At 44.3% G+C, this 24978-nt stretch overlaps 1 protein-coding gene across 2 annotated transcripts in view; it reads left to right on the forward strand.

The window, feature by feature from the left end:
* The window catches only part of LOC141133520 (uncharacterized), a 151511-nt gene that overhangs the window by 81447 nt on the left and 45086 nt on the right, over positions 1-24978 (forward strand). The gene's annotated exons all lie outside the window — the stretch shown is intronic.

The following is a 24978-nucleotide window of genomic DNA, read 5'->3' on the forward strand; positions in this document are numbered from 1 at the left end:
GACAGCACCTGAGTTAAATATATGAGTGTCAGAGCAAAGGGTCTGATTACTTACGACCATGTTATATTTCAGTTTTTCTTTTTTAATAAATCTGCAAAAATGTCAACAATTCTGTGTTTTTCTGTCAATATGGGATGCCGTGTGTACACTAATGAAGAAAAAAATGAACTTAAATGATTTTAGCAAATAGCTGCAATATAACAAAGAGTGAAAAATTTAAGGGGGTCTGAATACTTTCCGTCCCCACTGTATGCTCTCATTTGAGGTAGGATACCGATTGAGCACAGTACTGCATCCGTGTAGTCCCAGGCCACTCTGTTGAATGCCTTTTTAGTGTCGAGTGAGAGGAAAAAGCCTTGTTTTTTTTTTTTTTAGGTGAGCCAGTGGTGGATGTTTAATGTCTTGATCATGTTGTCACATCCTTCTCTACCTGATATAAAACCAACTTGGTCTAATGATATGAGGGATGATAGTAGGGGTATAAGTCTATTTGCCAGTATCTTTGCATAGGTTTAACATCTACATTTATGAGGATATTGGGCGATAATTAATAACCTGGGATTCGTCTTTGCCTTCTTTTGGTAATACTGTTATGTGGGCTTCTATGAGTTGAGTTGGTATTTGTTTCTCTGATTTGAGTGAGTGGAATGTTTTTAGAAATTGTGGTTTTAGGATCTGTGAGAATGATTTGTAATATTGTAGGGGAAGACCATCTGGGCCAGGAGCAGAGGCGTAACTAGAAACCTCAGGGCCCCGGTGCAAGAAATCATGAAGACCCCCCCCCCCCCAAAGCATGATTTTGATGCTATATTTTTTCCACTGTATAACAAAGTAAAACATTTCTGTTTCTGATTTCAACATACCATAAGTGTCCCCAGTGCAGCCAGTGTCACCAATGCAGCCTGCCCGTGTCCACCTGTGTCCCCAGCGCAGTCTGTGTCCCCAGTGCAGCCGGTGTCCCCAGTATCCTCAGTGCAACAGTGTCCCCAATGCAGACAGTGTCCTCAATGCAGACAGTGTCCCCAATGCAGCCTGCCCGTGTCTACCTGTGTCCCCAGTGCAGCCAGTGTCCCCAGTGCAGCTGGTGTCCCCAGAGCAGCCGGTGTCCCCAGTGCAGCCTGCCCGTGTCCACCTGTTTCCCCAGTGCAGTCTGTGTCCCCAGAGCAGTTTGTGTCCCCAGTGCAGCCAGTGTCCCCAATGCAGCCGGTGTCCCCAGTGCAGCCGGTGTCACCAATGCAGTCTGTGTCACCAATGCAGTCTGTGTCCCTAGTGCAGCCGGTTTCCCCAGTGCAGCCGGTTTCCCCAGTGCAGCCGGTGTCCCCAGTGCAGCCTGCCCGTGTCCACGTGTGTCCCCAGTGCAGTCTGTGTCACCAGTGCAGCCGGTGTCACCAATGCAGTCGGTGTCCCCAGTGCAGCCGGTGTCCCCAGTGCAGCCGGTGTCCTCAGTGCAGCCTGCTCGTGTCCACCTGTGTCCCCAGTGCAGTCGGTGTCCCCAGTGCAGCCAGTGTCACCAATGCAGCCAGTGTCACCAATGCAGCCTGCCCGTGTCCACCTGTGCCCCCAGTGCAGACTGTGTCCCCAGTGCAGCCGGTGTCCCCAGTGTCCCCAGTGTCCCCAATGCAGACAGTGTCCCCAATGCAGACAGTGTCACCAATGCAGCCTGCCCGTGTCCACCTGTGTCCCCAGTGCAGCCGGTGTCCCCAGTGCAGCCGGTGTCCCCAGTGCAGCCAGTGTCCCCAGTGCAGCCAGTGTCACCAATGCAGCCTGCCCGTGTCCACCTGTTTCCCCAGTGCAGTCTGTGTCCCCAGTGCAGCCGGTGTCCCCAGTGCAGCCGGTGTCACCAATGCAGTCTGTGTCACCAATGCAGTCTGTGTCCCCAGTGCAGCCGGTTTCCCCAGTGCAGCTGGTGTCCCCAGTGCAGCCTGCCCGTGTCCACCCGTGTCCCCAGTGCAGTCTGTGTCACCAGTGCAGCCGGTGTCACCAATGCAGTCGGTGTCCCCAGTGCAGCCGGTGTCCCCAGTGCAACCAGTGTCCCCTGTGCAGTCGGTGTCCCCAGTGCAGCCAGTGTCCCCAGTGCAGTCGGTATCCCCAGTGCAGCCAGTGTCACCAATGCAGCCAGTGTCACCAATGCAGCCTGCCCGTGTCCACCGGTGTCCCCAGTGCAGACAGTGTCCCCAGTGCAGACAGTGTCCCCAATGCAGACAGTGTCCCCACGGCAGACAGTGTCACCAATGCAGCCTGCCCGTGTCCACCAGTGCCACCTATGTCCCCAGTGCAGCCTGTGTCACCGGTGCAGCCTCAAGGGGGTGGTGGTGGTACTGGAGGGGGGTGGTGGTGGCACTGGAGGGGGTGGTGGTGGCACTGGAGGGGGGTGGTGGTGGTACTGGAGGGGGTGGTGGTGGCACTGGAGGGGGGGTGGTGGTGGTACTGGAGGGAGACCTCTTACTGATCCCATCCCCCCACCACCACCACTGATCTCATCCCTATCCCCCCACCCCCATCTCCTCTGTTGTAGATGTGGGGGGGTGGGGGGGTTAGGGATGAGATCAGTGGTGGTGGAGGTGGGTTGGGATCAGTAAGAGGCAGAGCCGCAGAGGTGGTGGAGGTTGGGATCGATCGATTGGAGTGCAAAATGGGGACTTACTGCCAATCAATCGATCGATTCCCCCTCCTCAGAAGTCAGAATGAAGTCAGAAACAATCCTTCGGAATCGGCGTGCCTGCTCCTCCAGCCCAGGATGCTTTGCTTGCCTCAGGACAGGACAGGTCACACGCCGCCGTAGGTACTGCACACTGCACAGAAGCAGAGGGCAGAGCTCCTCCCCCGCCTTCAGTGAATTGGTGTGCTTCATTGTCCGCCCCGCCTCCCTTCCAGTCTCTCTTTCTGGATAGGCGGGGGCGGAGCCCACACAGTCCCTCAGGCCTCAGCTCAGCACTTCTCGTGCAGCCGGCGTAGCGGGTGAAAGCCCCCCTCCCTCCCGACACAGTGAAACATGATGGAGACACACACACACCTCCGGACAGTCAGGTGGGCCCCTCACACGGTGTGGGGACCCCTCACAGGGCCGGCGGGCGGGCGGCTGATGGGCCCCCTGAAGTGACGGAGAACTACAGGGCCCAGTCGCACTTGCGACTGTTGCGACCCCTATAATTCCGCCACTGGCCAGGAGCATTGCCCAATTTCATGTCTTTGATAGCTTTTTCAAATTCAGTGTCAGAGATAGGGGCTTCGAGGTTGTGCGCTTTGTCAGTAGACATTGGAGAAGGGCTATACTTTTGTAGAAAGTCTTGTATAAGGCGTGTTTTTATTCAGAGTTATGGGGGGTTTGATGGGATGTTGTATAAGGACTGATAGTGTATTTCAAATGGTTTAGCTATTTCTTCATTAGACGAGTGTGTTGTGCCATTTTTGTCCCTGATTTGGTGAACTGCGGTGGCCCTTTTTTTGTTTTGAACCGCTTTTGCAAGTAATTTTCTGCTTTTATTTCCTTGCTCATAGTATATTTTATGTCTAGGGATGTATTGTCTTTTTGTTTTCATGTTTAATTCTTCTGCAAGCTGGGATCTAGCTTGTGTTAATTCATTGAGTGTTGATACTGCCATATTTCATTTGTGTGTTATTTCTAGTTTTTGGATTTGACTCGTGAGTGTGTTCATTTTGGATTGACGTTCTTTCTTAATTTTGGCGAGCTTCGCTATGAATTCCCCTTTAAGGCCACATTTATGAGCTTCCAACTGGTTGAGGAGTGACGTCTCATCATTGTCATTATGTGAGAAGTAGTCCCTCAAGCATTCATTAAAGTGCTGAACATCTACTCGGTCTTTAAGGATGAATGTGTTTAGTCTCCAAGTTTTGGTTCTTGGTATTTTTTCAGGGAACTCTAGTGTCATTGTGATTGAGTGGTGGTCCAATAGTGTCATGGATTCAATTGTCGTGCTTTTTAGGAGGTTGAGATCGGATTGTGATAAGAAAAAAATAATCTATCCTAGAGTATTTTTGGTGTAGAGGAGAAAATATGTGAAATCTTTTACTTGGGGGGGTTTAGAGTTCTCCAGATATTATGCAGCATGTGGCTTTTAAGTTGTAATTTGATTTGCTTTAGCGCTCTGAAAGGAAGGGCTGATGTACCACTAGATGTGTCCAGGAAGGGATTCAATGGAACATTAAAGTCTCCACCTAGGATAAGAGGTAAATGATGCTAGTAAGTCACCTATTTTGCGAAAGAATGATACTTGCTTTGTGTTGGGAGCATACATATTGGCAATTGTTATTGGGTGGGTACCTATCTTCCCTTTAAGGAATATATATCTTACCGTAGAATCGTGTAAGGAATCTGTTAATTGGAAAGGTGTTTGTTTGGTTATTAAAATAGATACTCCTTTGGTTTTAGCATCAGGATTGGTGGCGTGATATGCTAGAGGAAATCTTTTGTCATAGAATTTTGGAGTTTTGTCAGATTTAAAGTGTGTTTCTTGAATGCATATGATATCAGCCTTCTGTTTATGAAATTCCCTGAAAAACTGAGATATTTTCTCTGGAATATTTAATCCTTTCGTATTTATGGATAAAAGGTTCAGCGATAGTGGAGATGTTCATTGTTTGAGGTTAGACATTTTATCTATATATTGTTTCCTACGTGATTTTCTTTATATTTAAAGCCTGTGGTTGCAATGGTCGAGGAAGTGTATCTGAGCTTTATATAGATTGTTTATCAGAAGCTTTAAAAATGAGTTAATTGGGTGGGGGGGAGGTCAGGAGGAAGGGGGTGGGGGGGAATATTGGAGGTAGATTTAGTCCTGCTAGGATACCTTATTTGAATTGGTAGTTTTCTCTCTATTCTGTTCTCTCTACTCTGAAGGGAGGGAGAGAAAGTATAGTGTCGGAATGAAAAATAATAAAAAGATGTCCGGGTTTTTCAGTGGGGATATAAAAATAAAGCACCCTCTGTGTGGGTTTGTGATCTAGTAAATCAGCTACAAGTTTGAGTCCTGCACTTGTGGAGCAACTGTAAGCACTTAATGCAAGAAAAATATAGGGGTGTGCATATACAGTATCTCACAAAAGTGAGCACACCCCTCACATTTTTGTAAATATTTTATTTTATCTTTTCATGTGACAACACTGAAGAAATGACACTTTGCTACAATATAAAGTAGTGAGTGTACAGCTTGTATAACAGTGTAAATTGGCTGTCCCCTCAAAATAACTCAACACACAGCCATTAATGTCTAAACCGCTGGCAACAAAACTGAGTACACCCCTAAGTGAAAATGTCCAAATTGGGCCCAAAGTGTCAATATTTTGTGTGGCCACCATTATTTTCCAGCACTGCCTTAACCCTCTTAGACATGGAGTTCAACAGAGCTTTACAGGTTGCCACTGGAGTCCTCTTCCACGCCTCCATGACAACATCATGGAGCTGGTGGATGTTAGAGACCTTGCGCTCCTCCACCCTCTGTATGAGGATGCCCCACAGATGCTCAATAAGGTTTAGGTCTGGAGACATACCTTGGCCAGTCCATCACCTTTACTCTCAGCTTCTTTAGCAAGGTAGTGGTCATCTTGGAGGTGTGTTTGGGGTCGTTATCATGTTGGAATCCTCCCCTGTGGATCAGTCTTTGAAGGGGGGAGATCATGCTCTGCTTCAGTATGTCACAGTACATGTTGGCATTCATGGTTCCCTCAATGAACTGTAGCTGCCCAGTGCCGGCTGCACTCGTGCAGCCCCAGACCATGACACTCCCACCACCATGCTTGACTGTAGGCAATACACACTTGTCTTTGTACTCCTCCCCTGGTTGCCACCATACACGATTGACACCATCTGAATCAAATAAGTTCATCTTGGTCTCATCAGACCACAGGACATGGTTCCAGTAATCCATGTCCTTAGTCTGCTTGTCTTCAGCAAACCGGTTTTGGGCTTCCTTGTGCATCATCTTTAGAATAGGCTTCCTTCTGGGAAGACAGCCATGCAGACCAATTAGATGCAGTGTGCGGCTTATGGTCTGAACACTGACAGGCTGACCCCCCACCCCTTCAACCTCTGCAGCAATGCTGGCAGCACTCATATGTCTATTTCCCAAAGACAACCTCTGGATATGACGCTGAGCACGTACACTTCTTTGGTCAATCATGGCTAGGCCCATTCTGAGTGAAACCTGTCCTGTTAAACTGCTGTATGGTTTTGGCTACAGTGCTACAGCTTAGTTTCAGAATCTTAGCACTCTTCTTATAGCCTAGGCTATCTTTATGTAGAGCAACAATTCTTTTTTTCACATCCTCAGAGAGTTGTTTGCCATGAGGTGCCATTTTGAACTTCCAGTGACCAGTATGAGAGACATGACAAGGGGGAGGGAAAATGGCTAATTGGGCCCAATTTGGACATTTTCAATTAGGGGTGTACTTACTTTTGTTGCCAGCGGTTTAGACATTAATAGCTGTGTGTTGAGTTATCTTGAGGGGACAGCAAATTTACACTGTTATACAAGCTGTACACTCACTACTTTACATTGTGGCACAGTGCCATTTCTTCAGTGTTGTCACATGAAAAGATATAATAAAATATTTACAAAAATGTGAGGGGTGTACTCACTTTTGTGAGATACTGTGTGTATATATATATTTTTTTCATTCATTTATTATTAATTTTTTTATCTATTATTAATTATGTATTTATTATTTTATTTTTATATATATTTTTTATTTTATTATTTTTTTAATTATTTTTTTATTATTACATTTTTTGATTTATATTCATTATTTATTTTGGTTGTCCCCAATATATATTGATTTTACTGTCTCCTATCAATTGTTATCCCAAGTGCTTGCCAGTCCATCTGCCAGGATCAGTGGTTTTAGCCATATACACGTTCACTGGTCTCCGTTTCTTATTTATACCATCCTAAAGATGGCAGAATTCAGTGCCTGAAGAAGGAGCACACATGCTCTGAGCATGTGCACCTCTCGGTGACATCTGGAAGTGATGTTGACGGCCTCCCCCCGTGTGTACCCATGGACTAGGAAGTGCTGGGAGCCACCAGCATAGCCGTGACCAGAGGAACATCACCACCAGCCGCAGTTCATCCTTCCCTCAGTGCGGATGAACCCTGTATTGTGTCTACTAAGCACTTATCTCCCTTTATCTTGTGAGTGTGTACATTTATTGCCGATTATTAAAAGTACACTGAATACTGCACTTAGATGGCACTGCTCTCTCTTCTTTGGCTTTTGGACATCCCAAACCCCCATGCTCTGCTTTACAGACTCCTGCACTATATACACGATACCGTACATTATATACTTCTCACTAAAGTCTTCATTGTCTCAACAGTTGCCGATTGCTATGCAGTCCCTGACTTTTAATGAAGTTCTTCTTTAACCACCTTGCACCCATGCTATAGCTGAATGGTGGCTACAGCACGGGCCTTAATTGCCAGGAGACTGTCATATGAGTCCTCTTGTGCATGAGCTGCCTGCACGCCCCCTGCAAGGTGCGCTCTGTGAACACTGAGTCAATGAGACTTGGCTGATCACAGATTGGACTGAACCCAGCCCCTTACCATGTGATCAGCTTTCAGACAATGACAGAGGGATATCGGTCCCTCACACAGAGAGCCGCGGCTGCCTCATCTTTGCCACCTGCCAGTGCCCACAGTGCCACCTACCTTTGCCCAACAGTGCCACCTATCAATGCCCCCCAGTGCTGCCAGTAGGGATGAGCTTCGAGTTCGAGTCGAACTCATGTTCAACTCGAACATCGGCTGTTCGCCGAACAGCGAACGATTTGGGGTGTTCGCGGCAAATTCGAAAAGCCGCGGAACACCCTTTAAAAGTCTATGGGAGAAATCAAAAGTGCTAATTTTAAAGGCTTATATGCAAGTTATTGTCATAAAAAGTGTTTGGGGACCTGGGTGCTGACCCAGGGGACATGGATCAATGCAAAAAAAAGTTTTAAAAACGGCCGTTTTTTTGGGAGCAGTGATTTTAATAATGCTTAAAGTGAAACAATAAAAGTGTAATATCCCTTTAAATTTCTTACCTGGGGGGTGTCTATAGTATGCCTGTAAAGGGGCGCATGTTTCCCATGTTTAGAACAGTCTGACAGCAAAATGACATTTCAAAGTAAAAAAAGTAATTTAAACTACTCGCGGCTAGGGCTGAGCTTCGCGTTCGAGTCGAACCCATGTTCGACTCGAACATCGGCTGTTCGATCGTTCGCCGAATTGCGAACATATGGGCCGTTCGCGCCAAATTCGTGTGGCGCGTCACTACCCATAATTCACTGCGGCATCGCAGTGCATTGCTGGCTGATGATTGGCCAAGCATGCACTATGACCCGCATGCTTGGCCAATCACAGCGCCGTCAGTAGAGAGAGCTGTAATTGGCCAAAGCCAGGGTGGCTTTGGCCAATTATGGCTCAGGGGTTTAGAACACGCCCCACACTATATAAGGCCGCCTACACGGCGGCCCTGTGTAGTGTGTTCCGGCGTACTGAGAGACAGAGACAGAGAGACAGTGTCATTTAATTTGAGTTAGCTAGATTAGGCAGGACAGTCAGTGAGTTAGCTGCACTTATTGTGTATTGTGTATATATATGCATCCCAGCTGTTGCATATATATATATATATATATATATATATATATATATATATATATATATATATATATACACTGTATTCAGTTTAGCTAGATCCATTCCTGTTATCTTCCTACTGACAGGCAGGCTTGTCTTGTTACAGTATTTACAGCTACCTGAAGAAAATTGCTGGTGTTCTTTTGATCCTATTAGTACCACAGTCAGGCAGCTAGACTATTTACAGTTAGTGTAGTGCGTCCTCCTCACAGTGTTCAGTTAAAGCTACAAGTTAGTGTAGTGCACAGTATTCAGCTAAAACTACAAGTTAGGTTAGTGCGTCCTCCTCACAGTGTTCAGCTAAAGCTACAAGTTAGGGTAGTGCGTCCTCCTCACAGTGTTCAGCTAAAGCTACAAGTTAGTGTAGTGCGTCCTGCTCACAGTGTTCAGCTAAAACTACAAGTTAGTGTAGTGCACAGTGTTCAGCTAAAGCTACAAGTTAGGGTAGTGCGTCCTCCTCACAGTGTTAAGCTAAAGCTACAAGTTAGGGTAGTGCGTCCTCCTCACAGTGTTCAGCTAAAGCTACAAGTTAGTGTAGTGCATCCTGCTCACAGTGTTCAGCTAAAACTACAGGTTAGTGTAGTGAGACCTCTGCACGGTGTTCAGCTAAAGCTACAAGTTAGTGTAGTGCGTCCTGCTCACAGTGTTCAGCTAAAAGTACAAGTTAGTGTAGAGAGACCTCTGCACAGTGTTCGGCTAAAGCTACAAGTTAGTGTAGTGCGTCCTGCTCACAGTGTTCAGCAAAAACTACAAGTTAGTGTAGTGAGACCTCTGCACAGTGTTCAGCTAAAGCAACAAGTTAGTGTACTGCGTCCTGCTCACAGTGTTCAGCTAAAGCTACAAGTTAGGGTAGTGCGTCCTCCTCACAGTGTTCAGCTAAAACTACAAGTTAGTGTAGTGAGACCTCTGCACAGTGTTCAGCTAAATCTACAAGTTAGTGTAGTGCGTCCTGCTCACAGTGTTCAGCTAAAACTACAAGTTAGTGTAGTGCGCCCTGCTCACAGTGTTCAGCTAAAACTACAAGTTAGTGAAGTGAGACCTCTGCACAGTGTTCAACTAAAGCTACAGGTTAGTGTAGTGCGTCCTGCTCACAGTGTTCAGCTAAAACTACAAGTTAGTGTAGTACGACCTCTGCACAGTGTTCAGCTAAAACTACAAGTTAGTGTAGTGCACAGTGTTCAGCTAAAGCTACAAGTTAGGGTAGTGTGTCCTCCTCACAGTGTTCAGCTAAAACTACAAGTTAGTGTAGTGAGAACTCTGCACAGAGTTTAGCTAAAGCTACAAGTTAGTGAAGTGCGTCCTGCTCACAGTGTTCAGCTAAAACTACAAGTTAGTGTAGTGCGACCTCTGCACAGTGTTCAGCTAAAACTACAAGTTAGTGTAGTGAGACCTCTGCACAGTGTTCAGCTAAAGCTACAAGTTAGTGTAGTGCGTCCTGCTCACAGTGTTCAGCTAAAACTACAACTTAGTGTAGTGAGACCTCTGCACAGTGTTCAGCTAAAGCTACAAGTTAGTGTAGTGCGTCCTGCTCACAGTGTTCAGCTAAAACTATAAGTTAGTGTAGTGCACAGTGTTCAGCTAAAGCTACAAGTTAGTCTAGTGCACAGTGTTCAGCTAAAGCTACAAGTTAGGGTAGTGCGTCCTCCTCACAGTGTTCAGCTAAAGCTACAAGTTAGGGTAGTGCATCCTCCTCACAGTGTTCAGCTAAAGCTACAAGTTAGTGTAGTGCATCCTGCTCACAGTGTTCAGCTAAAACTACAAGTTAGTGTAGTGAGACCTCTGCACAGTGTTCAGCTAAAGCTACAAGTTAGTGTAGTGCGTTCTGCTCACAGTGTTCAGCTAAAACTACAAGTTAGTGTAGTGAGACCTCTGCACAGTGTTCAGCTAAAGCTACAAGTTAGTGTAGTGCGTCCTGCTCACAGTGTTCAGCTAAAACTACAAGTTAGTGTAGTGCACAGTGTTCAGCTAAAGCTACAAGTTAGGGTAGTGTGTCCTCCTCAGAGTGTTCAGCTAAAACTACAAGTTAGTGTAGTGAGACCTCTGCACAGTGTTCAGCTAAAGCTACAAGTTAGTGTAGTGCGTCCTGCTCACAGTGTTCAGCTAAAACTACAACTTAGTGTAGTGAGACCTCTGCACAGTGTTCAGCTAAAGCTACAAGTTAGTGTAGTGCGTTCTGCTCACAGTGTTCAGCTAAAACTACAAGTTAGTGTAGTGCACAGTGTTCAGCTAAAGCTACAAGTTAGTCTAGTGCAGAGTGTTCAGCTAAAGCTACAAGTTAGGGTAATGCATCCTCCTCACAGTGTTCAGCTAAAACTACAACTTAGTGTAGTGAGACCTCTGCACAGTGTTCAGCTAAAGCTACAAGTTAGTGTAGTGCGTCCTGCTCACAGTGTTCAGCTAAAACTACAAGTTAGTGTAGTGCATCCTGCTCACAGTGTTCAGCTAAAACTACAAGTTAGGGTAGTGCGTCCTCCTCACAGTGTTCAGCTAAAGCTACAAGTTAGTGTAGTGCATCCTGCTCACAGTGTTCAGCTAAAACTACAAGTTAGTGTAGTGAGACCTCTGCACGGTGTTCAGCTAAAGCTACAAGTTAGTGTAGTGCGTCCTGCTCACAGTGTTCAGCTAAAAGTACAAGTTAGTGTAGAGAGACCTCTGCACAGTGTTCAGCTAAAGCTACAAGTTAGTGTAGTGTGTCCTGCTCACAGTGTTAAGATAAAACTACAAGTTAGTGTAGTGAGACCTCTGCACAGTGTTCAGCTAAAGCAACAAGTTAGTGTAGTGCGTCCTGCTCACAGTGTTCAGCTAAAGCTACAAGTTAGGGTAGTGCGTCCTCCTCACAGTGTTCAGCTAAAACTACAAGTTAGTGTAGTGAGACCTCTGCACAGTGTTCAGCTAAATCTACAAGTTAGTGTAGTGCGTCCTGCTCACAGTGTTCAGCTAAAACTACAACTTAGTGTAGTGCGTCCTGCTCACAGTGTTCAGCTAAATCTACAATTTAGTGTAGTGAGACCTCTGCACAGTGTTCAGCTAAAGGAACAAGTTAGTGCAGTGCGTCCTGCTCACAGTGTTCAGCTAAAGCTACAAGTTAGTGTAGTGCGTCCTGCTCACAGTGTTCAGCTAAAACTACAAGTTAGTGTAGTACGACCTCTGCACAGTTTTCAGCTAAAACTACAAGTTAGTGTAGTGCACAGTGTTCAGCTAAAGCTACAAGTTAGGGTAGTGTGTCCTCCTCACAGTGTTCAGCTAAAACTACAAGTTAGTGTAGTGAGAACTCTACACAGAGTTTAGCTAAAGCTACAAGTTAGTGTAGTGCGTCCTGCTCACAGTGTTCAGCTAAATCTACAAGTTAGGGTAGTGTGTCCTCCTCAGAGTGTTCAGCTAAAACTACAAGTTAGTGTAGTGAGACCTCTGCACAGTGTTCAGCTAAAGCTACAAGTTAGTGTAGTGCGTCCTGCTCACAGTGTTCAGCTAAAACTACAACTTAGTGTAGTGAGACCTCTGCACAGTGTTCAGCTAAAGCTACAAGTTAGTGTAGTGCGTTCTGCTCACAGTGTTCAGCTAAAACTACAAGTTAGTGTAGTGCACAGTGTTCAGCTAAAGCTACAAGTTAGTCTAGTGCACAGTGTTCAGCTAAAGCTACAAGTTAGGGTAATGCGTCCTCCTCACAGTGTTCAGCTAAAACTACAACTTAGTGTAGTGAGACCTCTGCACAGTGTTCAGCTAAAGCTACAAGTTAGTGTAGTGCGTCCTGCTCACAGTGTTCAGCTAAAACTACAAGTTAGTGTAGTGCGTCCTGCTCACAGTGTTCAGCTAAAACTACAAGTTAGGGTAGTGCGTCCTCCTCACAGTGTTCAGCTAAAGCTACAAGTTAGTGTAGTGCATCCTGCTCACAGTGTTCATCTAAAACTACAAGTTAGTGTAGTGAGACCTCTGCACGGTGTTCAGCTAAAGCTACAAGTTAGTGTAGTGCGTCCTGCTCACAGTGTTCAGCTAAAAGTACAAGTTATTGTAGAGAGACCTCTGCACAGTGTTCAGCTAAAGCTACAAGTTAGTGTAGTGCGTCCTGCTCACAGTGTTCAGATAAAACTACAAGTTAGTGTAGTGAGACCTCTGCACAGTGTTCAGCTAAAGCAACAAGTTAGTGTAGTGCGTCCTGCTCACAGTGTTCAGCTAAAGCTACAAGTTAGGGTAGTGCGTCCTCCTCACAGTGTTCAGCTAAAACTACAAGTTAGTGTAGTGAGACCTCTGCACAGTGTTCAGCTAAATCTACAAGTTAGTGTAGTGCGTCCTGCTCACAGTGTTCAGCTAAAACTACAACTTAGTGTAGTGCGTCCTGCTCACAGTGTTCAGCTAAATCTACAATTTAGTGTAGTGAGACCTCTGCACAGTGTTCAGCTAAAGGAACAAGTTAGTGTAGTGCGTCCTGCTCACAGTGTTCAGCTAAAGCTACAAGTTAGTGTAGTGCGTCCTGCTCACAGTGTTCAGCTAAAACTACAAGTTAGTGTAGTACGACCTCTGCACAGTTTTCAGCTAAAACTACAAGTTTGTGTAGTGCACAGTGTTCAGCTAAAGCTACAAGTTAGGGTAGTGTGTCCTCCTCACAGTGTTCAGCTAAAACTACAAGTTAGTGTAGTGAGAACTCTACACAGAGTTTAGCTAAAGCTACAAGTTAGTGTAGTGCGTCCTGCTCACAGTGTTCAGCTAAATCTACAAGTTAGTGTAGTGCGACCTCTGCACAGTGTTCAGCTAAAACTACAAGTTAGTGTAGTGAGACCTCTGCACAGTGTTCAGCTAAAGCTACAGGTTAGTGTAGTGCGTCCTGCTCACAGTGTTCAGCTAAAACTACAAGTTAGTGTAGTACGACCTCTGCACAGTGTTCAGCTAAAACTACAAGTTAGTGTAGTGCACAGTGTTCAGCTAAAGCTACAAGTTAGGTTAGTGTGTCCTCCTCACAGTGTTCAGCTAAAACTACAAGTTAGTGTAGTGAGAACTCTGCACAGAGTTTAGCTAAAGCTACAAGTTAGTGTAGTGCGTCCTGCTCACAGTGTTCAGCTAAATCTACAAGTTAGTGTAGTGAGACCTCTGCACAGTGTTCAGCTAAAGCTACAAGTTAGTGTAGTGCGTCCTGCTCACAGTGTTCAGCTAAAACTACAACTTAGTGTAGTGAGACCTCTGCACAGTGTTCAGCTAAAGCTACAAGTTAGTGTAGTGCGTCCTGCTCACAGTGTTCAGCTAAAACTACAAGTTAGTGTAGTGCACAGTGTTCAGCTAAAGCTACAAGTTAGTCTAGTGCACAGTGTTCAGCTAAAGCTACAAGTTAGGGTAGTGCGTCCTCCTCACAGTGTTCAGCTAAATCTACAAGTTAGTGTAGTGCGTCCTGCTCAGTGTTCAGCTAAAACTACAAGTTAGTGTAGTGAGACCTCTGCACAGTGTTCAGCTAAAGCTACAAGTTAGTGTAGTGAGTTCTGCTCACAGTGTTCAGCTAAAACTACAAGTTAGTGTAGTGAGACCTCTGCACAGTGTTCAGCTAAAGCTACAAGTTAGTGTAGTGCGTCCTGCTCACAGTGTTCAAATAAAACTACAAGTTAGTGTAGTGCGACCTCTGCACAGTGTTCAGCTAAAACTACAAGTTAGTGTAGTGAGACCTCTGCACAGTGTTCAGCTAAAGCTACAAGTTAGTGTAGTGTGTCCTGCTCACAGTGTTCAGCTAAATCTACAAGTTAGTATAGTGAGACCTCTGCACAGTGTTCAGCTAAAGCAACAAGTTAGTGTAGTGCGTCCTGCTCACAGTGTTCAGCTAAATCTACAAGTTAGTGTAGTGAGACCTCTGCACAGTGTTCAGCTAAAGCAACAAGTTAGTGTAGTGCGTCCTGCTCACAGTGTTCAGCTAAAGCTACAAGTTAGGGTAGTGCGTCCTCCTCACAGTGTTCAGCTAAAACTACAAGTTAGTGTAGTGAGACCTCTGCACAGTGTTCAGCTAAAGCTACAAGTTAGTGTAGTGCTTCCTGCTCACAGTGTTCAGCTAAAACTACAAGTTAGTGTAGTGAGACCTCTGCACAGTGTTCAGCGAAAGCAACAAGTTAGTGTAGTGCGTCCTGCTCACAGTGTTCAGCTAAAGCTACAAGTTAGGGTAGTGCGTCCTCCTCACAGTGTTCAGCTAAAACTACAAGTTAGTGTAGTGAGACCTCTGCACGGTGTTCAGCTAAAGCTACAAGTTAGTGTAGTGCGTCCTGCTCATAGTGTTCAGCTAAAACTACAAGTTAGTGTAGTGAGACCTCTGCACAGTGTTCAGCTAAAGCTACAAGTTAGTGTAGTGTGTTCTGCTCACAGTGTTCAGCTAAAACTACAAGTTAGTGAAGTGAGACCTCTGCACAGTGTTCAGCTAAAGCTACAGGTTAGTGTAGTGCATCCTGCTCACAGTGTTCAGCTAAAACTACAAGTTAGTGTAGTACGACCTCTGCACAGTGTTCAGCTAAAACTACAAGTTAGTGTAGTGCACAGTGTTCAGATAAAGCTACAAGTTAGGGTAATGTGTCCTCCTCACAGTGTTCAGCTAAAACTACAAGTTAGTGTAGTGAGACCTCTGCACAGTGTTCAGCTAAAGCTACAAGTTAGTGTAGTGCGTCCTGCTCACAGTGTTCAGCTAAAACTACAACTTAGTGTAGTGAGACCTCTGCACAGTGTTCAGCTAAAGCTACAAGTTAGTGTAGTGCGTTCTGCTCACAGTGTTCAGCTAAAACCACAAGTTAGTGTAGTGCACAGTGTTCAGCTAAAGCTACAAGTTGGTCTAGTGCACAGTGTTCAGCTAAAGCTACAAGTTAGGGTAGTGCGTCCTCCTCACAGTGTTCAGCTAAAACTACAACTTAGTGTAGTGCGTCCTGCTCACAGTGTTCAGCTAAAACTACAAGTTAGTGTAGTGCGTCCTGCTCACAGTGTTCAGCTAAAACTGCAAGTTAGGGTAGTGTGTCCTCCTCACAGTGTTCAGCTAAAGCTACAAGTTAGTGTAGTTCATCCTGCTCACAGTGTTCAGCTAAAACTACAAGTTAGTGTAGTGAGACCTCTGCACGGTGTTCAGCTAAAGCTACAAGTTAGTGTAGTGCGTCCTGCTCACAGTGTTCAGCTAAAAGTACAAGTTAGTGTAGAGAGACCTCTGCACAGTGTTCAGCTAAAGCTACAAGTTAGTGTAGTGCGTCCTGCTCACAGTGTTCAGCTAAAACTACAAGTTAGTGTAGTGAGACCTCTGCACAGTGTTCAACTAAAGCAACAAGTTAGTGTAGTGCGTCCTGCTCACAGTGTTCAGCTAAAGCTACAAGTTAGGGTAGTGCGTCCTCCTCACAGTGTTCAGCTAAAACTACAAGTTAGTTTAGTGAGACCTCTGCACAGTGTTCAGATAAAATCTACAAGTTAGTGTAGTGCGTCCTGCTCACAGTGTTCAGCTAAAACTACAAGTTAGTGTAGTGCGTCCTGCTCACAGTGTTCAGCTAAATCTACAATTTAGTGTAGTGAGACCTCTGCACAGTGTTCAGCTAAAGCAACAAGTTAGTGTAGTGTGTCCTGCTCACAGTGTTCAGCTAAAGCTACAAGTTAGGGTAGTGCGTCCTCCACACAGTGTTCAGCTAAAACTACAAGTTAGTGTAGTGAGACCTCTGCACAGTCTTCAGCTAAAGCTACAAGTTAGTGTGGTGCGTCCTGCTCACAGTGTTCAGCTAAAACTACAAGTTAGTGAAGTGAGACCTCTGCACAGTGTTCAACTAAAGCTACAGGTTAGTGTAGTGCGTCCTGCTCACAGTGTTCAGCTAAAACTACAAGTTAGTGTAGTACGACCTCTGCACAGTGTTCAGCTAAAACTACAAGTTAGTGTAGTGCACAGTGTTCAGCTAAAGCTACAAGTTAGGGTAGTGTGTCCTCCTCACAGTGTTCAGCTAAAACTACAAGTTAGTTTAGTGAGAACTCTGCCCAGAGTTTAGCTAAAGCTACAAGTTAGTGTAGTGCGTCCTGCTCACAGTGTTCAGCTAAAACTACAAGTTAGTGAAGTGAGACCTCTGCACAGTGTTCAGCTAAAGCTACAGGTTAGTGTAGTGCATCCTGCTCACAGTGTTCAGCTAAAACTACAAGTTAGTGTAGTACGACCTCTGCACAGTGTTCAGCTAAAACTACAAGTTAGTGTAGTGCACAGTGTTCAGATAAAGCTACAAGTTAGGGTAGTGTGTCCTCCTCACAGTGTTCAGCTAAAACTACAAGTTAGTGTAGTGAGACCTCTGCACAGTGTTTAGCTAAAGCTACAAGTTAGTGTAGTGCGTCCTGCTCACAGTGTTCAGCTAAAACTACAACTTAGTGTAGTGAGACCTCTGCACAGTGTTCAGCTAAAGCTACAAGTTAGTGTAGTGCGTTCTGCTCACAGTGTTCAGCTAAAACCACAAGTTAGTGTAGTGCACAGTGTTCAGCTAAAGCTACAAGTTGGTCTAGTGCACAGTGTTCAGCTAAAGCAAAAAGTTAGTGTAGTGCGTCCTCCTCACAGTGTTCAGTTAAATCTACAAGTTAGTGTAGTGAGACCTCTGCACAGTGTTCAGCTAAAGCAACAAGTTAGTGTAGTGCGTCCTGCTCACAGTGTTCAGCTAAAGCTACAACTTAGGGTAGTGCGTCCTCCTCACAGTGTTCAGCTAAAACTACAAGTTAGTGTAGTAAGACCTCTGCACAGTGTTCAGCTAAAGCTACAAGTTAGTGTAGTGCGTCCTGCTCACAGTGTTCAGCTAAAACTACAAGTTAGTGTAGTGAGACCTCTGCACAGTGTTCAGCTAAAGCAACAAGTTAGTGTAGTGCGTCCTGCTCACAGTGTTCAGCTAAAGCTACAAGTTAGGGTAGTGCGTCCTCCTCACAGTGTTCAGCTAAAACTAAAAGTTAGTGTAGTGAGACCTCTGCACGGTGTTCAGCTAAAACTACAAGTTAGTGAAGTAAGACCTCTGCACAGTGTTCAGCTAAAGCTACAAGTTAGTGTAGTGTGTCCTGCTCACAGTGTTCAGCTAAAACTACAAGTTAGTGTAGTACGACCTCTGCACAGTGTTCAGCTAAAACTACAAGTTAGTGTAGTGCACAGTGTTCAGCTAAAGCTACAAGTTAGGGTAGTGTGTCCTCCTCACAGTGTTCAGCTAAAACTACAAGTTAGTGTAGTGCGACCTCTGCACAGTGTTTAACAGGGGCGTGTAATTACAATTTTTGATGCAATACCTTGCAGCAGGGCTCGTTTCTGCGTTCCAACTAGAGTATCTGTGAGGGGTTGCAGTGTTGTGGCACCAGCTCCAGTGCCTAAGGCCCGATTTTTCAGTCCCTGTTCAACAGGGGCATGTAATTACAATTCTTGATCTAATATTTCACAGCAGGGCCCATTTCTGCACCCACCAAGAGGGAGTGAGGACTTACAGTGTTGTGGCACCAGCACCACCACCACCAAAGGCCCAATTTTTCTGCCCCTGTTCAACAGGGGCATGTAATTACAATTCTTGATCTAATATTTCACAGCAGGGCCCTGTGAGGGCTTACAGTGTTGTGGCCACAACAACACCTAAGGCCCAAATTTCTGCAGAGTATATAGGGCAGGCCCCTACTTTCAAACATCCAACTTACAAATGACTCCTACTTGCAAACGGACGGAGACAACAGGAAGTGAGATGAAATCTACCCCTAGGAAGGGAAATTCTCTCCTGTAAGAGTTAATATGGGAAAACGTGTCTCCTCTCCACTGATGCTTTATCACCAATCCTTGTTTCACAAAAAAAAACAGATTTTCAAAACACATTTGTCATTGGGACAAAAAGTGAGGTGAAATCTTCTGAAGAGGAGCACAGACAGCAAAACAAATGTCACAGGGGTGATAACCCTTCCCTATGTTTTCCAAAAAGCTTAAAATAGATTTTTTAGCTGGAGCTAAACGCGTTAAAAATGTACCAGATCCTGTGTAGAAGTAAGGCTGAAGGAGGATTGGGCCTTCCTGATATATCAACATATTATAAGGCAATGTCGCTGGTCCGTATTTTGAATTGGTGTCATGATTCCCCTAGTAAAATGTGGGTCCCATTAGAGAAAGCTATAGCGGGGAGGAACCTGGCAGGAGCTCCCTGGATTCCGAATACGGAAAGAGGACTCTCGAAATGGACATCCCCCCTGACCTGGAACGCACTGATAACATGGGATAATCTAAATAAAACAGGAGAGTACTCCCCATGGGTGTCCCCCTTAGCTCCACTGGAGGGTTTCCCATGGTTCCCACCGGGGGAGGGAGGAGGATTCCTGGGGGCATGGGGGAGGGATGGAGATGTCACCTGTGGCAAGTTTGCCCCACGAGGGACCTTAGCAACTTATTCAGAGCTGGTTACAGCACTAGGGAATATATCTATAACAGGATGGAGATATAATCAAATGAAAAGTTTTTTCAAAAAAATTAAACCCCTTCTGAGACCATTAAATACAATAACTATGTTTGAGAGCCGGTGTGTAAACCTGGGGGAAGGCAGACATATGTTGTCCCAGATGTACAGCCTGATACTTAGTACCCAAAAGAAAACAATCCCATACTTTGTCAGGGAATGGGAAAGAGAACTAAATAAAGTACTATCAGACGAACAAATTAAAAAAATGATCCAATCAACTTATTCAACATCCATAAGCTCGTATTCTCAGGAAATGGCCTATAAATTTTTGACAAGGTGGTATAGGACACCAGCAAGATTAAATAGGATATATCCAACAGCAGATGCCCGATGCTGGAGAGGGTGCGAGCAAAGGGGTACATTTCTTCATCTGTGGTGGGAATGCCCCAGGATTAAGGAATTCTGGGATGCAGTTGCACCATGGATCAAGAGGTTAGCCCCCAGATCTATAGAGTGTACACCTTTGGACTTCTTATTTTATGGAACAACTGGCACAATCAAGGCCTATAGGAGGAGCATTACACCACATTTATTAAATGCAGCCAAAGTATTAATTCCAAGATTCTGGAAGCAGAATACCTGCCCAACATTAGAGGATTGGAAAAGGGAGGTCAACCGAACAATGGAAGCGGAAAGATGGATTCATGTGGTTAAAGACAAAAAAGGGGAATTTGAGGACATATGGGCAGGCTGGATACAGTGTGTACAGGGGATAGATTAAGAGGGAAATATGAAATGAGAAGGTGCATGGAGCCAGGGCCATATAAATACCTTGGATTAGTTGCATAGGGGTTTAGCCAGGGAGGAAAAGGAAAGAATTGGGTTTTTTTTTTTTTTTTTTTTTTTTATTTATTTATTTTTGTTTAGACTGCTGTCTCTCCCCCCCCCCCGTCCCTTTTACCCGTATAATGAGATGCCTGATTTGGTGAAAAGGGGGAGGGAGGTGGCAAGGTGAATTTTCTTGTGTGTTTTTTTTTTTTTTTTTTCTTATTGCTGTTTAATGTGCTGGTTTGTAAGCGCATGGTGTAGGGAACGTCACTAAGGAAGGGGATATGAAGAGTGAAACACACAATCAATGGGAATTATGCTAATCACCTAGGGTCTTTGTTTTTTTGTTTTTTTTTTCTTTACCTTTTTTTTTTTTTTTTTTCTTTTTTTTATTTATTTATTTATTTTTTTATAGATGTTATATTTAATATGGCCGTTAGTGGCCTCTTACACAATAGGGGGTAACACATGAAGGTATTTTAGGATTAATTGGATCACTTTAAATAAATTACTTAATAGAAGTGAGGAACTAGGCCATGATTGGCCAATAAACATAATTATGGGATAATTAACAATAACCACAGGGTATGTACAGGTGTGGTGGGTTTTCTTTTTTCTTAGAAGTGAGGAACAATTACGGAATAACAATAATAAACACGGGGAATGTATGGACGGGGCTGGGGGTTTTCCCTTTTTTTTTTTTTTTGTGGGTATGTTTTAGGCTTGTTTTAATATGTTGGTTATAGGGGGTGGGGGTGTCAATGTGGAATTGGATACACAGACCGATACGCACAAATATTGGGAATCTCATCAATCACAGGATATATTTGGTTGTCGAACATATGTTGGGGGAGGGAGGGGGTTGAGACAGGCAGCGGTTTTCTCATTCCCTTTTTTTTTTTCTTTTTTTTTTTTTTTTTTTTTTGGGAGGGGATAGGGTCAGTTGTAAGAGAACGATGTTACCAATTGGTCTTTTATTAATGTTTAATATGTTAATCCTGCGTAATTATTGTAAAATATGAAATTAAGGATGTTCAATTGTGAATTGTGAAAAGTATAACAGAAAATAAAAAAAATTTGATTATAAAAAAAAAAAAATGTACCAGTTCAAAATTACAAACAGATTCGAATTAACAACAAACCTACAGTCCCTGTCTTGTTTGCACCGCCTGTATACTGCTGTTCAGAGTATATAGGGCCTGGTGGCCCCACACCTTTCCTTATTTTAATTTGGGTGCGGGGTTCCCCTTAATATCCATACAAGACCCAAAGGGCCTGGTAATGGACTGGGGGGTACTGTTTGTCTCACTGATTTTCATCCATATTGCCAGGACCCGACATTACATTAAAGCCCAAATAAAAGAAAAAGCTGCGGTTACAAGTGTGGCACACCAAAACAAAATCAAAACAAAACAAAAAAACGCGCTCAAAAATGATAATGATATAAACAATAATACAAATATGAAGTCCCATACACAGAATAAATAGTCCCGAGTGTAATCCAAACAAAAAGGAGAAGGTAAGTCTATCTTAAGTGAATGACGTGAACTTCATCCAAAGGAAATCAGTGATGACAGACATATTATCTGGAACACACCAATAAGTGTTGCGCTTACCAGAAGTAAGCCAAAATGGGGCAAGTGGCTTAAACCCAGCCTGGGCCTTTTGATGAGCAATCCAGGTGAGGCAGCATGAACGCCCTCGTCCCGTGAATCCACAGAATATGATCCGAAAATATATGACAAAAATATTGCGTAATACTGTTGACTTAAAATACTCCAAACCCAAATAATACGTGCAACACTCGACTAAACTTAAAATCATATGTGATCATGTAACATTCTGTGCTTATTACATACTCAGGTTCTGATGTCTTTGCCATTGTAGAAAATATTTTTTCACTGCTGTCTGTCTCTACGTTTAGAAGCCTTTCACTGATTTTCTGTTCTGGCGAGAACCTGAAACAGGAAGTGACAAGATATGTCCCTAACTAGGATACAAACATATGAAAAAAAAATTTTTTTTTTTGAAGTGTGGGGGAAATTTAAGGCCTCTTTTTTTTTTTTTTACTTTCTTGAACCAAAACCACATTCACAGTTAGAAACTAGAAATAAAAAATCCATCTCGATCCTTTAAAATTTATTCTCACTTCAGTTGAAAATGAATGTCAATTAGATCCCCCTAATGATTACAAAATCGCACAACCATTTTTAAAACGAAAAGTTCAAACAAAATTCTACTAGTGAATGGCCAGCTTTACAGAGGAATTAAAGAAAGCAGACAGCAATGAAAATCCAACATATACCCTTAAGTTGGTCATACACTAGTAGAATTTTGTTCAAAATGTTTCAAGAACTTTTTTCAAGTTTCCAATGGTTAATGAGGTGCAATTGATGGTCGTATTCAATCACAGGAGGAGGATGCAAATTTTTTCTCAAACAATTAAAATTTCTAATGCCCCGTACACACGGTCGGATTTTCCGATGTAAAATGTTCGATGGGAGCTTGTTGTCGGAAATTCCGACCGTGTGTAGGCTTAATCAGACATTTTCCATCGGAATTTCCGTCACACAAAATTTGAGATCTGGATCCGACAACAAAATCTGTTGTCATAAATTCTGATCGTGTGTACACAATTCCGACGCACAAAGTTCCATGCATGCTCGAAATCAAGCAGAAGAGCCGCACTGGCTACTGAACTTCATTTTTCTCTGCTCTTCGTACGTGTTGTACTTCACCGCATTCTTGACGTTCTTGACGACGGTCATTTGTGTGACCGTGTGTATGCAAGACAAGTTTGAGCCAACATCCGTCAGAAAAAAACATGGATTTTGTTGTCGGAATGTCCAATCGTGTGTACGGGGCATAACAGTGTAATTGGTTTTCGTATGGTAAAGTCCATTCATTCCAAAATCAAATGTCAAAACCAAACAAACATTAGGTGCATCAAAATTCTACCAGTGTATGGCCAGCTTTAGGATGGATCCTCTACCTATGTAAAGCCAGTCATAGATGGATCGAATAACTGTTGATGCAGCAGGGACTGGTCAAGATTTGATCCATCTATGGGCAGGCTGGTTGTACACAAGCTGATCCATCAATCTACTTTGGTACAACCAGCCTGTCTAATTTTTTTAAATGTGATTACTGCCAATGGCTATAGCCTAGGGTTGTCACCTGTTCGGGCTTCACCCGGACAGTTTGGGTTTGGAATCATGTGTCCGGGTTTCAGACTGTCTGAGACCCGGACACATTATTCAGACCGGGCTATAGCTTCCCAGCAGGGTTGCTGGCTGCAGTTGTCTAAGCGGAGAGTGTCTGTTACACTTAATTTAACACTGTCCAAAGCCAACACTAACAGCCCCCCCAAACACACATACAGACAGGAGAGGAGAGAGGGTTCAATCTAAACCTCTTCCCCCCACCCCTACCCCTCTTTGTCTGCCCACACTCCAATCCCCAGCGCTGTACGTCATAAAAGAAAGTGGGGGGTGGGAAATTTGAAGTCCAGCAGCCTCAGATACATCTGGATAAGAGATGCTGACTGCCAAAGGGGTGAGTGAGCTCACCATCCATCCCTTTCTGTGACTGGAGTCTCCCCCCCCTCCCTACTTCTCTCTCCTGCCTCTAAGTGAGTACACTAAGGTAAATCAGGGTTCTCAGAGCACCCCTTCCATCAGAACTCCCCTTTACACCAGAGGTCACAGTGTTCCCCCTTACATCAGAGTCCTCTCCGTACACCAGAGCATCCCTTATGTTGGAGTCCCCAGAGTTCTCCCTTACATCAGAGTCTGCAGAATCCTCCCCCCTTGCAGATTCAGATGTAAAGGGGGAACTCTGTGGACTCTGATGTAAAGGGGGACTCTTTTGATTAACTTCATATGATTAGAAATGTTATTTAATAGCAACATCTATGCATATTTTATCTATACATACTATGAAAAAAATTGCTGTGCGAGGTGTTGTTCGGGTTTGACTTGAAGAAAAGGTGGCAACCCTACTATAGCCTCTAGCAGTAATCTTTTTGTTCTGCTGGCCAGGAAGGCTTCCCGCAACCTCCCTCTGCCACCAGAATACAATAGCGCTATGGGTGGAAGTCCCCATCAACATTGACTGTGTTGATGGGGGAATCAGCTGACATCACAGAGTCATTCCAGGCTCAGGCAAGATCGCAACAATGAAGTCGGGATCCACCGACAACTGACTGACAGTCTCACTAGCTCTCTGCTCAGGGAGTACTGAGCCATCGGCGGTGTTAGATCGCTCAGTTCTCAGTGTTAGAGCTGCGAGGGACAAATGCAGCATTGGGCTGATGCTGCATCCACCTAGGTAAGTATAATAAAAACCCATACTTCTCTTTTAAGCTTTTCATACACTAGTAGAACCTCATTCTTTTTTTTTTTTTTTTTTAAACATTCTTTCAATTTTCTTATCATAAGTAGGGTCAAATCAGTGTTCATTCCACAGTGACGAGAAAATTTGAAGGGGCCAGATTTCTAATAGTGAATGTAGCTTCCGTTCCAGACAGTCCACACGTTTCAAAAGCAAACCAACATTCGAAATACTTTTGAATGGCATTTGTCAAGTCATCGAATAGACTGAAAATAATCATATTAAAATTGTGTATGCTTTTGAAAATCTACTAGTTTTTGGTCAACTTTACTCTTCTATACCCTATACCAGTGTTTCTCAGCCAGAGTCCTGCAGAACCCTTATGCCGCGTACACACGAGCGGAATTTCCGACAGAAAGAGTCCGATGGGAGCTTTTCATCGTATATTCCGACCGTGTGTATGCCCCATCGGACTTTCTGTCGAAAATTTAGACGGACTTAGATAGAGAACATGTTCTATATTTTTCAGACGGAACAAATTACTATCGGAAAAAACGCTTGTTCCGACGCAACAAAAAAGACGCATGCTCTGAAGCAAGTACGAGATGGAAGCTATTGGCTACTGGCTATTGAACTTCCGTTTTCTAGTCCCGTCGTAGGTGTTGTATGTCACCTCGTTCTGGAGGGTCGGAATTTGGTGTGACCGTGTGTATGCAAGACAGCTTGAGCGGAATTCCATCGGAACTCCGTCGTAAACACCTTCAGAGTTTATTTCGACGGCAAAACCGGTCACGTGTACAGGGCATTAGGTTCCTCCA

This window comes from Aquarana catesbeiana, linkage group LG03 (assembly GCF_042186555.1).
Source record: "Aquarana catesbeiana isolate 2022-GZ linkage group LG03, ASM4218655v1, whole genome shotgun sequence".
NCBI classification, from domain to species: Eukaryota; Metazoa; Chordata; class Amphibia; order Anura; family Ranidae; genus Aquarana; species Aquarana catesbeiana.